The sequence below is a fragment of the Sinocyclocheilus anshuiensis genome, unplaced genomic scaffold, assembly GCF_001515605.1.
Source record: "Sinocyclocheilus anshuiensis isolate Anshui unplaced genomic scaffold, SAMN03320099.WGS_v1.1 scaffold637, whole genome shotgun sequence".
In the NCBI taxonomy this organism is placed as follows: Eukaryota; Metazoa; Chordata; class Actinopteri; order Cypriniformes; family Cyprinidae; genus Sinocyclocheilus; species Sinocyclocheilus anshuiensis.
The window spans coordinates 1,147,847-1,148,056 of NW_015539816.1; the positions used below are offsets into that span (position 1 = coordinate 1,147,847).

At 33.8% G+C, this 210-nt stretch overlaps 1 protein-coding gene across 2 annotated transcripts in view; it reads right to left on the reverse strand.

The window, feature by feature from the left end:
• The window catches only part of LOC107683940 (E3 ubiquitin-protein ligase SH3RF1-like), a 74,076-nt gene that overhangs the window by 17,226 nt on the left and 56,640 nt on the right, over nt 1–210 (reverse strand). The gene's annotated exons all lie outside the window — the stretch shown is intronic.

A 210-nucleotide genomic window follows, 5' to 3' on the forward strand; every position in this document is an offset into this window, starting at 1 on the left:
TAAACACATTGCATTACACCAAATACACAACATAATGTTCTTTTTAGCAACATCATATGACCCCTTTAAGAATCCTAGAAAAAAAGCATCATGGGTTCGACAAAAACATTAACACAGAACAACAGATTTCAACACTGATAAATGTTTCTTGCGCATGAAATCAGCATATTAGAATGATTTCTGAAGGATCATGTGACACTGAAGACTGGA